Source organism: Labrus mixtus, chromosome 16 (assembly GCF_963584025.1).
Source record: "Labrus mixtus chromosome 16, fLabMix1.1, whole genome shotgun sequence".
Classification (NCBI taxonomy): Eukaryota; Metazoa; Chordata; class Actinopteri; order Labriformes; family Labridae; genus Labrus; species Labrus mixtus.
Genome location: NC_083627.1, coordinates 12,198,538 through 12,210,114, shown reverse-complemented (window position 1 = coordinate 12,210,114; position 11,577 = coordinate 12,198,538).

Below are 11,577 nucleotides of genomic sequence, written 5' to 3'. Positions count from 1 at the left end.
TTTTACATCTGTTTTCTTAGCAGCCACAGTTCCAGCAGCCAGCTTGACTGTTTATTGTTGTTGTCTGAACCTTTTTCACCGCAGAGACCTTAGGGCCTGCTGGAAAATGGACCAGGGTCAGAGTGTAAATTATGCAAGCCAATGGGTACACTGATCAATATCAGTTCTTAGTGCTGTAAGTCCAACCTACAAGGCATATTGATTCAGCCGCACGTCTTGTTGGTGCATTTGTGCATGAAATTCATTTTGTTACTGCAGCTAACTTTTCAATGTCGGGGGCGTTACACCCCATTTGTTTAACTCTCTCTTTATGTTTTTCCTTTAAACACATTTAATGAATAAATGCATGTTGCTGCAGGAGCTGGGGATCGAGCCCCCATCCTTCTGGTTTAGAGACGATGCCTCTACCAACTGAGACACAGCCGCCCAGGTATGACTTTATGCACAAATTTGAGTCTCTTCTGACCCGTTCTATAATTATAATCTAGTCATGTGTCAAACCTCTTGGAGTTTTCACCAAACACTTTTCCACTCAGTGATAAAAAACATTCATTTAAATACTTTCACAAACATGTGGACTGTAATAGTTCTTGTGTTTCTGTGCTGCTTCAGCCCATGCAGAACTTCTATAGCTTACTTATATTTTGCTTTGTATGATAAAACTGAATTTACTTTTGTTTCGTTTATAGACTTGTAAGAATGGGAAGAATATTCAAATTTCGTGTGACTAATGACTAATGACTAGTGAATAAATGTGTGACTAATTTCTGAGCTACAGTACATGGTCATGCAGTCAAGACGTGACCTCATTATGGCTTGACTGGAATCTTGATTTTTATCAAGAGAGGGGTTGGAGCCCAGTTTTAATGATAGACACAGAAAGTCTCTGTTACTATAGTAACAAAAAGTGTGTGTGAGAGAGAGAGAGAGAGAGAGAGAGAGAACAAATGAACACGTCCCCTCTATCGTTATTTTTCTATTCCTATCAGTGTCATCTTTGAAAATTGTCCAAACAACATAATTAGTGTTTTAAAAAGTTTCACTCCCACCTCCATTATCCCTACAGGTGAGTATCGGATGAGGAGGCTTGTTATTTATGACGTAGCAAAGAGAGTGCATCAGCAGCAACTAGCACAACGAAACAATTCAAACTACAGCCGCTTAAGGTTCATAATTATTCAACATGACATGACAACCCAATCATTACATTTAAAGAGTAGTAACATAGGTCTCCCCCCCCCCCCCCCCTCTCTCTCTCTCCTTCTATCGATCTCTCATTCTCTCTCTTCCTGGTCTCCAGCAGAGCTCACGGACATTAAATACTGGTTTACAGTCTTAACAGCCATCTTATATGAATTTTCTAAGTGTGCATCACTTTTGTGAAATGTGGACTTGCACTACACTGACAAAACGAATGCTTATTTTCAAGGAATTGTTTCACCTGAAGCATTTTTTTTTTCCCTGCAGGCATCAACTTTTTGCTTTTACGTGTTGATTCTTATACAGGTTCATTATCCACCGCCTTGACTTAGTCATTTAAAGAGCAGAGAATTAAAAGGAAAGCAAGCGCTTAAATATTCTCTAGATTCTCTCCATAAAACAAGTGTTTAAATGTGATTATTTGCAAGAGATCTTTTATACCTCCGAGTGGTTTTACAGACTTCAAACAGATGTAATTTATGACTGACTTATCAAGTACAGTGTGAACCTAAAAAAACAAGAAAAGCTTTTAGCTTCAAATTCAACAATAATTAATTACTAAACACATAATTATCACTGACCCCAAAGCAACCGGCAATTCGAATAACTAAGTTAGTTAAATAGATGGTTGTTTTTTTTTTTAAATATATGTGAGACTCAGGAGAGTGTGGGAAGGGAAAGTCAGCCGAAGAAAAGAGAGACAACAAAGTCAGAAAAGAAAGATTGAGTGAGGGGAGAATGTGCAAGCCAAAATGCCAGTAAAGGAGAGAGAGAGAGAGGAATATAGACACAGAATCTCATTAACGGTCTGAGGAGTCTTTCTCCTTGGCCTTTAATGTGATGCTATGTCTCTGAGCCTTCCCCAGAAGCTGCAAACGTCCCCCTCCCTCCATCGCTCTCCTCTCTCTCTATTTCTCTGTCTACCCTGGCTCCATCCTTTTTTTTTTATTATAACCCTTAGATGTTCCCTTCCGCAGCAGCTTCTCAGTGTCTTTCTCCTCTTCTTAATGCTGCTGAGCATGGCGAGATGGGTATTATTTATTTATGGTCATGCATTGTCTGTGTGCGTGGGCTTAAGTAATATTCATCTGAGCGGTGCCACTTTAATACAAAGCCTCATTCCTTCTCATGTGAGAGGGATGAAACACCAGCATTGAAGCCTGCTATGGTCCCTGAGTCTGAATATTCAAAGTCAAGGGAGTGTGTGTGTGTGTGTGTGTTGAGTGAGTGTGTGCGTGTGTGTGCGGGGGGAGTTTAAAGCTCAGTGTGCTTTATTAAGAACCACAAAGAGGACGAGCCGACTATACTCTCTTACTTTTTGCTTTTCTCCTTAGAAATGTCCTCTCTTTCTTTTTTTCTTGTCCAGAGCTACAGGGCAGGTCACTGCTGTAGAGGTTAGGGTGCAGTGAAGCAAAAGCGCTCTACTCCACTGTAGAAAGCATCCCTTCCCATTAAATCTGACTGGTGTTTTTCCATCTGTCCCAGAGCGAGATTTAATGGCCCGTCACATGACTTTAAGATGTATCATGGATTCTGAACGTTCGAATACTGCATCTGCTTCACTGCACATCACAGCAGCTCCAGTAGATGCACAGACAGCTAACCAACAAGAACAGACAGGAACAGATAGATTTACAGTATCAGAAGGCAGAAATATGTTTCATAATAATTTATATGCCAATAGTAAATCTTAATGATTTGAAGGCAGAATTAACAAGACGTCCTTTATTTGTAGGTTAATTTTTGTCTGTTCTCATCCTTTATGATAATTGTTGAGCTGAAAATAAAAAAACTTCTGGTTTCAACCAAGCCCACTTCTGGTGTTATAACCAAATACAGATAGCCTACAGATCATTTTAATTTAACAGGTACAGATAATGATGTCTCTAAATGTAGAAATCTGTAGGAAAGGTTTCATAAACTGTGCTCACGGATTTGCATTGGAAATCTGCGAGTGCAGTTTACAAATCCCTGTGCTCAGTGAGGTCCAGACGTTTGCAATCATTTCCACGCAGCACTGCTGCTCTTCACTGCATGACCATGTGTCATAATGTATCACATTTTGGACTATGTTTACACTTTCATTGTGTTTTATTCTTACTAAAGCATTAACAACACGAATGACATCATACTTCATTTAAAATATGCTATAGATAGGCTACTTGTATAGCGCTTTAGCTTTCTTTAGGAATTCTGCAGGGCTGGAATAGTGCAGAAACACTACAACTCTCTCTCCATTCCACCTGTTTATAAAAAAAAATATATTCAAACGAATGCCTTCATCATTGTGTGAACATGTGTCTTATTAACCTTCCAAGGAGAACCACTGGACTAGGTAACAAAAAATAGTAAAAATGTATCAAATTCTGAGGGACTGGACAGTTTCCTACTTAATGAACACACAGTAGTTTGGGTTTAAGAGTGGAACAAAGCAAAAAAAAACAGCCCAGAGTATGAGCTTCTATTAGGAATGAAGCAATAGTGAAAGTCAATCTTATTTCCCTCCCTACTTCTTCCATCTTTATCCCAGTTTCTGCACAGCAAAGTCTAATGAAGTCCATTTTGACAAGTGCGAGTTAACTAGCAATCAGCCTTTGCAGGCAAAAAAACACACAGCCTGCCAAACACACACACTATACACACATATGCATTGTGCAGCATCTGCTAGTGTCTCCCCCTGACTTAAAGTAGATATGGGGAGCAGATGTGACTCCATTGTGCCTGACAGGTCTGGGGCAGAGCAAGAGCCAGCAAACTGTGTGGGGGTGATAAAAGAGCCGGTCTCCCTCACTTTACTGGCTGGAAACACAACAGATTTATTTTTGCATTGTATGGCCACAGTCACATCTTCATTCTATGAGGAACATACAAAGCCAAGATACAAGCTGCATCCCATTACCCTAGAAACGCCTCTTCATTTCCTTCCCTGCTTCCTCTTTTCTGTTCTGATGTGCCTCCCACCCTCCTTTCCAACACAGGAGGAGACCCAGTAAGCTGCTTCATTATCTCTGTTGCAGCAGCTTTGTTGCAGGAAACATGGGACTATCCTTTCATGAAACATTCCCAACGCCACGCCCAGCAACAGTTTAAACCGACATCTGCAACAAGATTAGGAAGCTTCAAGAACATCAGACACAAACAAAACTCATCTTCAGAATTCAAAACTATTTGGTTTAACTACGAATGCCTGCACGCTTCAGACAAGATTCACTGCCCCTTCTTTCTTGAGTAATCCGCACCTTTAAAGACAGACTTATATAATTCCTATTCTAAAATGATGATAAATGCAACTCATATTTAAGCTTGACCCATGGTGTTATGACCCTTAAAAAAACTTGATTTAAATGAAAGATTTAGCTGTTTATGCATTCTCAGCCTGCCAATTTTAAGCGGCGCCACACCAAGCACGATCTGAATCCAATACTCTCTTCAAACTGAAGCGCGAGGGCATGAGTTTATTCGAGCTTGAGAGATTTATAATGAATTCTGCCCGTGAGACAAGAAGCTGAATAAACTCAGTGTTCATGCAAATGCTGCATGATCGAGTGATAGTGAAACATTCCCAGAGGACATTACTGAGTCTGTCATAATCATTCATATTCAGACATTTCACTTCACGTGCGTATGATATGGATCTGTATAAGCACGAAAGTTTGTGCGTGTTCAACTAGTCTGTTACTCGAGTTTACTCGCCATTTAACAAATCTTTAGGTGAAGGGTTTATCTGCAATCGGGCTCACTTTCTTTTTCATGAGGATTAAGAGGGAGTAATTTATCTTTAATCTCATCAGATAGGGTGCTCAACACTGTTTGCACGCTGGAAGCTAAAATGGTAGATGTAAGCACACACCAGAATAACAGTCACAAACACACACACACACAAACACACACATGCACGCCAGACAGTTTGTATGTGCACTAATCTGGAACAAGGCCATAATTACAGACAATAGCATAGGATGCTTGCTGGACTATTCATTACATGAGTCATTCTGAGGAGCTGTCAGTATATGCACACACTCTATTAAACACACACACATACGCAAACAAAAACCCAGCTGTAACATCGGATCAGCAGAACAAAGTGAAGAGAAATGAAGAACTGAATATGACCATCTACAAAAATTCTAAATTTGATTCAAAACAGCTGAAGTGTGATTTTCTTTGCAGCCCAACTTAAGGGTCACTCTCACCAAATGTATATATATATATATATATATATATATATATATCGTCTCTCTTCCTCTTCTCCCCTGATAATAGCTGTGCAGGTTGTTTTTTTATTCTGACTTGATTTTTGACATCCCGTCCCTGACATTTCTGAATCGTCTCTAAACGAGCGGAGGAAGACCCTCTGATCAGCGACTTCCTCCGAGGGCTACTTGTTTCCCAGACGGTACCCCGTTGCTTAGCTGTTCTAATGAAGTCGACTTAATTCAGCTAGCTAACTAAAGCGAGCAGAGATGTCCAAAAAGGAAGCTAAAGGCCAACAGTTCTTGAAAGAATAGCTCTGGGTTGAAAAAGCAAGCTAAAAACAGTCACAGATATAAACAGTTTAAAAAACGTATCCCAGGGTAATGAACACAAATAGTAGAAGGTAAGCTACATTTCCAGTCATCCCTATCCTCCATGCACCTGACTAACTCACCTGTGCTTTTTGCAACTGCATCTTTCTTAGAATTTTTCTCCAACTATGTAAATGTCAATGGTATATGGACTTGTATGGCACTTTTCTTGTTGTCTGACCGCTCAAAGAGCTTTTACATGTCCCATCAGATTCTCCCACTTAATGGCAGAGGCTGCTATGAAAAGTTCCTATCTGCCATCAGTTCATTCACAGACATTTGGGGTTCTGTGTGTGGTTGAGTCCCGTGCATTGGCTCCCATAGCAGCAGTTTACTGGACTGGAGCTCCTGATGTCTCTGTCAATGACTCAGCAGCCTTATCCTCCTGGATGCTACTTTCTCTTTCACCCTTGGCATACCCATATAACGCCTTCATGTCTTGGTTGAAGTTTAGAACTGCAGCATTCTGGTGTAGCATCCATCAAGGGACTTCTGCAAAAATGGGCTTCAGAGTCAAGCATTGACATCCTGTGAAGGAAAATGTTTTTTTTTTTATATTGTTCTCACATCTTTAAATAAGTCAGTTAGTGGTGGAGCGCAGCTCTGTAAAGCCTGGCTCACACTGTGCGATTTATCCCCGATTGTATAAAAAGTCGGGGCGCTTAAGGGAATAGGACACAATGGCATTGAAGATATTACATATGACATTTAACATCATTTTGTCAGAGCATTCAAGGTTGTTGTGGTTTGTGTTTGTAGAAAAAAATGCTCGCGCTCCGTTTGCATGTCAGTGAAATGACTTAAAAGGACGGAAGAAATAGTAATGGTCAATGACATTTACAATAATCTGATGACATTTTTCCACACTTGTTTTAAAAGATAAGCCAATATGACATTGTCGAGTTGTTCTAGCCAAAACAGGTTTTTTGGAGGAGATTAATAAGTGAAGCAACTTTTTCAAATACACACATTGCAAAATAAACACACACACGCGCCACACCTTGTCACAACTCTTTCCAGCTCTCATCTGAAATGAGAACATGCTGTGGGCTGTGCTGGGAGAATGGAAGAGAGAGACAGAAAGAAAATGGTGGTGGTGGTGGGGGGGGGGGGGGCCAGGGAAGGAAATAAAATGAAAGAGAAAAGCCAAAGGGGAGAACATCGAGTGATAAAAGGCCGTGGAAAGAACGGATGGGGAAGGGGGTGAAGCAAGAGAGAACAAGACAGTTGCGCTGTGGATCAGCCTGGAGGGGTCAGCAGTGTGAAAGAGTTGTGGTTCATTGTAATTTCTCAACCTCTTCCATCCATGCCCGACCACAGGCCTGCCCTACCTCCCTCCCTCACCCTCTGGCAGCTATTTAACATGGAAATTGATTTAAACAGAAGCCGAGATATCCGCACAGGGACCTAAGGACAGGTGCCTCCAGTCAGCAGAGGAGAAGCTAATGAGAGGTGAGGGACCCGAGCGGAGTTAAGAAGGAAAGCAGAGAGCACAATGAGATGGGAGAGGAGAGGCAGAAATTAGAGGGAGGGGAGCACGGAATGGGGAAGAAATTGCAGCGAAATTGGAAAGAAATGAGGGAGTCTAAATTTTATAATATCCAACTCGAGTTCCCAGCCAACTGCGAGACCAGAAATAAATAAATAAATGACTGAGAAGTGTGTGAGTGTCCGTATATGTATGAGTCTGTGAGTGGGTGTATAGAGTATTTGGGTTACCAATATATTTGGGAAGCAGAGCTGTCAAATTTTGCCCACATGGAGGAAAAGTTGTATGGTATGAGATACAGAAAAGTACAATAAAAGTGTTTTTATTAATAGCATTAAGAGTAAAGGTTAAATGGCATTGTATAGCCTATGAGCGGCTTATTAAGACATTTTGAGATTTTTGCTAATAAAGGAAATGTTTGCGTTTTGCCTGCTCATGACAAACAACACTTTTTTATTCTCCTCATCGTGTTTGCATTCCCTCTGCATCTCAAGAATCATGTCGACTGTGTGATTGAAGCGCGTTTTATACTTCTGCATTGGATCTTCAAACGCCACAGGTTTGTGTAGCCCTGCACCTACACAGTATGCAATGAGCTAACGTCAAGACGCAGACCGTGCGAAGCCCTGCCATTGGCAGCAGGAATATTGTGCGTATTCTGCCGTGAGAAGAACTGCTACAGACGACAAACCAATTTGTTGGTTTCTTAAACAGAAGTGCACTTCCTCATGCATGTCTCTCAGTGGCCGAACAAACACAAAGTCCCCCATCCTCTGCCTCAACTGACTCAGCGGCCGTATATACCATCTCCTCAAATATCTCCACTTTTTTTAAATTATTTTGCCGTTACTGCAGCATAATCAACTGCTGCTCAATATGTATCCGCTCCAACTCCAACATAATATGCTCGACTTCCGGTCGCCATGGTTTCCTGTACGCAAACAAGCAGGGAATGTAGCGGAACAGTGAACCGGCAATATAACAAGCTTTGAAAATTGCAACCGCTAACTAGCGTTTGTAGGCGGAGTGTTGCAGAGCTACGCAGACACACCAAACGCAAGTATGTAGTGTAGGGTAAGCTACGGCGATTTGTTGTGGAAGTATAAATCAGGCTTAAGGATGATTTTAAAAAATAAACAATAAATGTACACATTTAAGGTATGAAAGACAGTACAGCGTTCTATATTTAAGCAACAACATCATATCTTCACTGTGCAAATACAGTCGTACTTGGCAAGGAGATGATCATAACTGATGTGTGGGTCATCAAAGCCGGCTGCTCCAAGAGCTTTGACTGAAGAGTCCTTTTTGAATTCATTTAGAAGCTGACCCTCTTCTAGCACAGAGCTTTGGGCTGATGGAAATCAGTCTTGACCAGGAACCCCAAACACACCACAAGTTGGTTGGCCAACTGGAGCATCATTTGTTCTCCCCCCACCTCTCTGTACCTGTACTGTCTGAACATTAAAGAAAATGCCGACTTCAGAGAAGCTTGAGTCTTATTGATCTCGTCTAGCCACAAGGGAATGCAGGAATTCAACATGTGAATACACACACAGTTTTGAATATCAACGAGCTCAGTGAAAGGTCTGGCTGTCGTGAGCGCTCAGATTGTAAACTACACTAAAAGACGGCTGTGTTGCTCTTTAGGTGATCACGCAACTTGATAAATGTTATTTAGGTAACATGACAGGTATGACATTTTCTATAGCAATGCCCTCCCACGCACAGATGCTAAGGCCCTCCTCTTCCTATCCATCACTCGCTCCGTCTTTCTGCCCAAACTGATATCCACAGACAAGAAGCACTCAATGTTCCTCTCACTCAGTCTTTAATTAATAAGCAACCCAAGATGTGCTTCCAGTCGCTTTCTTGTGCACATACACACTCGCAGAAACACACAGGCTTGCTCTAGAGAATTCCACATTGCACTCCAGCATGTAATAAGTCTTCCATGAAAACCATTTCAAAATTAAGATTCATTCACTTTATATAGCTGGCCTATTTTGTCTACTCCAGCCCCCGCAGAGCATTGCCATCTGATGATGACTGGAGTCTGAGCAGCCCATGCAGAGGAGAAGAGGGGGGACAAAATCTCTCCGTAAATGCCAACATAAAGTTTTACAAGTTCCTTAGTCCAATTAATAATGTTTGAAAGGAACTCTCAAAAGATAGAGGACACACACACACACACACACACACACACACACACACACACACACACACACACACAGACAGAGCAGCAGGACCAAGAGGTTTAAGAAAACAAAAAATGACTATGACAGAAGCAGCCATATATTTGTAGTTTTCTGACTCTCTGGAGTCTAAAAACACTTAAGGCTTTTATTTAATATGTATTTGCAGTTGTTCTCGCATTGTATGTTTGACAATGACGACTTATAAGATAGTTTTTAGAGCTCTCAAGAACTGCCGTCAATGTTGTGCTTTGCCTCTGTGCAATGCCTGTCAGCACCTGCGTGTCCAATCGGACTCAAAGCTGATCGTCTGCTCTTACTGACGTTGTTTCCTCTTTTCTAGATCCTTGCGTGTGTCGTACTTACTCTCTGATGTACGTCCCTTTGGATAAAAGCGTCTGCTAAGTGAATTGTAGAATTGTTCTCAATTTTATTTTTGGCATTTTGTGTATCATAAAATAAAAATCAACATTCACTTCAAACAAAGCCTGGAGCCCCCTAGATGTCTTCCACTCCTGGGCCGTGCCTGTAGGGGTGGAACTGTATTATTCAGTACCAACAGCAAAACTATTTGTGCTTTATATGTTTTAGATTCAAATTTGAAAACATGCAACTCCAAATGAACAGACTACTCCAAATAAAGGTCTGTGCTTCATACTATATACTTTCCCAGCACGGTTATTTATAAACCTGCATTGTCCCACATGTAGCCACAAACTTTGATCTAGCACCAAATAAGCAACTATCGTCTTTTTTAAGTCTCCTGAATAGACTCGGGTGTAATCAGAATAAGTCCACCAACAATTCAAACCTGTTGTGTGTGTATGGTACAGGGAGTCCTTATTTTAATTCTAACCTTCTGTGTGAGCGATTTGGAGATCAATACAGTTAGAGCAAATTGAAAATTGTCTTAGAATAAAGTTCCATCTATTTAAATGTTCACATCATGCATTTAAAATTTGGAGAATTAGATGCAGATAATTTTTGTGGTTTCTGCAATTCAGGTTGGTGTTCTTTTTCTGATGTTAATGGAGTTTATATAGATTATACATCACATGATTTTTTTCTTTTGAAACATTGCTAATTAAACATGATATGAACTTGCTAAACATTTGTCACCTTCCGGTAGAGGGACGACCGACTCACTGAGCCAGATCAAGGTGAAGCAATAGCAGAAACAATATTATTATCGACTTAACGGTCTTAACATAGATTAAATACTGTATATCTTATGAAATGTGTGGACGCTAGACAATCATAGTTTATTAAGGTAGGTAAAAAAAAAGGGTAAGCTGTACAGTATGTAGTTATACAAAACTAACATTCAGAACACATTTTTTTGCAATGAGGTAGAAAAGGAACATCAATGGTAGCTAACATTAATTGATGATTTATTGCACATTTGGGTTTTTGGCAGCCCTAGATTGAAGAGACTGAAGGACAAGAATAATTTGTGCAGCATTCTCACAAAACATTCACCTCTTTGCAATGTTATCTGATCTCATCCACCCATAGATTTCGCATGTAGGAAGTCTTGACATTGGACAATGGACTTGACCTTGTAAACCCTTTGACCCTTTCCTAGTCTTCTGACTACTCAAAGCGCTTCTACACTGCAGGTCACACCTACACATTCACACACTGATGGGAGAGGCTGCTATGTAGGTTGACCATCAGAAGTAACTAATCCTATTCAATTCATACACCGCTGTATGTATCAAGTGTCTTGCCCAAGGACACATCGGACATGGAGCTGCAGGAGGTGGGGATCGAACCCCGACCTTCCGGTAGAGAGACAACGACCCTACCAACTGAGCCACAGCCGCCCCTTATGTGTCTGTAGCATCTTAAATGAGAATAAAAAAAATACTTTTCCATTGGGGATTAATAAAGTATTGATTTCTTCTTCTATTCTTCTGGAAAAAACAACAACTACAGTATATAAGCTGTTAAAAAGTTACACTGTCCTGTGAGTACATTAACCTCAAAATGTCAAATCTTCATGCAATGCATTTTAAGATATTGCAATATTGAGAGAGAACACTATAGGCTCTAGTTATGATTATTTAGGGGGGGGAAAAATCGACCTCATCTCTTCTAACAGATACATGCAAATGAATGTGGAACC